The following is a 3,060-nucleotide window of genomic DNA, read 5'->3' on the forward strand; positions in this document are numbered from 1 at the left end:
ATTCAACTACTGAGAGCCCTTCCAACTCACAGTGTCTCTTCCCACCCTTGAGGCAGAAAGCTGTGTAAAGCTTCTCTAAAATTATTAGAAAGAAGAACAGCTTCTGTCACTCTCAGAACCACAGTAAGCACTTCAGACCCTACACAGTCAGCGAAGATATAACAACTAGGCTGTGGCTACAGAGCATGACTCTTCGAACCCCAAACTACACTAGCACAGGTTCCAGTTACCAAGCTTAAGTTAGCAATGAATGCAAGAAGCATCAACCTTTAAACGAATTTTTGCCACAAGTATTCCTCAAATAAGAAAAAGTTTGTTACAAATTAGCCTACTTCATCAGCTGGCACAAGAATTTGTCAGTGCTGCAAAATTAACTCTTGCTTAGCTTGCAAAAAAACCACTGATCGTTGGCAATAAAAGAAAATCTGGGTATTTTTGTTCAGATTTTCTTGGCATTCCACCTGCAATAAAAAGTGTCATTTAAGCTATCAAGTCAGAAGTAACCAGAATCTGACCTGACTCAGACTGTATTTTCATTCCCAAATTGATACGTTGTTATGCAATAACCTTCAGTGCTTTTAGCTGACCACATCTTCTAAATCTAGATCTTCATTAATAGTTTTCAAACGGGAGTATACAAATACTGCAGTTGTTTGAGCTGGCAAGCATGTTCTGGAAAAGTGAGATTCCTGTAATTACAGGTTTGGTAAGACACAGTTTGCTTAAACATGGAGGAAATGGACAGTCTTGTATTAACAGAGATTAAATGCCATATTCTCTCTCAATTGCATGCCCAACAACTTTATACAGCTAAAAACTATGTAACAAAAATTCACAGTTGGCCAGTCTTCTCCATTTGCAAAAGCTACTAAAAGAAGCAAAGGAGAACATGAGCATGAAGATTCTTCAAAGTGAAGTCTTCTAAAGTTTCTAGGAAAAGTAATTTCAAATTCCTTTTTCAGTGCTTCAGTTTGATTCAGGAACACTGTCAGTCCTACCTAAAAATTACAAAGCAATTATTTTTTAAAGAAAAAAGAAATAACAAAACCTACAAGTGATACGGCTAAGAATTTCACATGATGCTTGTGGCAACCTTCAACATCTCTTAGCTATAAACAATGAATTGGTTTCATGGGAAGAAGACTTGCACGATCACTGCACACCCCCAGACAACCCTCAACTTGCAGCTCCACCAACACATGCTGTGAGTTAAAGTTAAAAAAAAAAAAAAACAAACACAAAAACAAACCCCAGGAAGAAGAGCGAACATGAATGTAATGCACAAGCTGCCTGGATGAGTTAAGCATCTTCTAAAAGACTGCACTTATCTGAAGAATATGCCAGGTAGGCTGTTTTAACACACACCATCTCCTCTCCATGCAAACTGTCAGCAAGTCTGCAGACACTGAGAGCACAGAGGGCACTGACTGATGAGAACTTCACAGCCTTTCCAGAAGAGCAAAGCAAGTAATAATGAAAACACACTGGTGCGATTCAGTTTTGGATGCTTACCAGAGTTACCTGCAATGCCATAACCACCTTCTGTCAAGTACAAACTTGCTAAGGCTGCACAGTGGTGCATGAGAATCAGAGCTAACAATGACCCGCCTAGACAGGAATCATTTTTGAGTCAATGTCTTAGAATATGGATGACCAATTAAAGCAACTTCTGTTTAAAGAAAAAACAAAAAACAACAACAAAACAAAAACACAACAAAAAACCACACAACAACAACAAACTCCCACCACTCAAAAAAAAGCCAAAAAAACTCCACTCCCCAAACAAACCAAACACAAACACACCAAAAAACCCCCACACAACCAAATGTCATGGACCCACCCACATTTCATAAAAGAACAGGAAGGAACTGGAAGGTTTGAGAGGAAGGAGTCATTCCTTGGCCGGAAGGGGAGAGGAAAGGAAGGGGAGAGGAAAGGAAGGGGAGAGGAAAGGAAGGGGAGAGGAAAGGAAGGGGAGAGGAAAGGAAGGGGAGAGGAAAGGAAGGGGAGAGGAAAGGAAGGGGAGAGGAAAGGAAGGGGAGAGGAAAGGAAGGGGAGAGGAAAGGAAGGGGAGAGGAAAGGAAGGGGAGAGGAAAGGAAGGGGAGAGGAAAGGAAGGGGAGAGGAAAGGAAGGGGAGAGGAAAGGAAGGGGAGAGGAAAGGAAGGGGAGAGGAAAGGAAGGGGAGAGGAAAGGAAGGGGAGAGGAAAGGAAGGGGAGAGGAAAGGAAGGGGAGAGGAAAGGAAGGGGAGAGGAAAGGAAGGGGAGAGGAAAGGAAGGGGAGAGGAAAGGAAGGGGAGAGGAAAGGAAGGGGAGAGGAAAGGAAGGGGAGAGGAACCACCCACATTTCATAAAAGAACAGGAAAGAACAAGAAGGGGTGAGAGGAAGGGATGGGGAGAGGAACGGAAGGGGAGAGGAAAGGAAGGGGAGAGGAAAGGAAGGGGAGAGGAAAGGAAGGGGAGAGGAAAGGAAGGGGAGAGGAAAGGAATAAAAAAAACCCACCACACAATCAAGAAACCAAACACCAAACCAAAACTGGATTTTAAGCCAGTAACACAGCCATTGAATGAGTGGAACCCAACTCATATCTGATTAAAGACACATTTTCTCTTTCCACCCCTTCTCACCCCCAGGAACAGGAAAGAAGATAAAACTATCAAACAAAAAACAGATGAGCTAAGAAATCCCGTTCAGTTGGCTGTGCGCCAGTGCTTTGCCTCTGGTTCTGCTCAGCACTGCATCTTTCACCGATAATCACTGACTTTTCCTCAAGTCCACAATAATATTCTGTTAAACGTAATCAAATTGTCTTAACTTACAAACTACGTAAAATAGCTTAAAAACACCTGATACTAAAGTACGGATGCATACAGAGTGGAAATTAACTTTTTTGGGTTTTTTTAGGTTATAAGCTTTTAACCCTGCACAATTAATTTGCATTATTCTGTTTTGCTACAAATAAACCTAGCTCTTTTTTTTTTTTCTACTGTTTATTGCATCCTGTCATCATTTTTTCTCCCTAACTCCAGCTAAGAGAGGGGGGAAAAACCCACCCACAGAA

Source organism: Mesitornis unicolor, unplaced genomic scaffold, assembly GCF_000695765.1.
Source record: "Mesitornis unicolor isolate BGI_N332 unplaced genomic scaffold, ASM69576v1 scaffold50965, whole genome shotgun sequence".
Classification (NCBI taxonomy): domain Eukaryota; kingdom Metazoa; phylum Chordata; class Aves; order Mesitornithiformes; family Mesitornithidae; genus Mesitornis; species Mesitornis unicolor.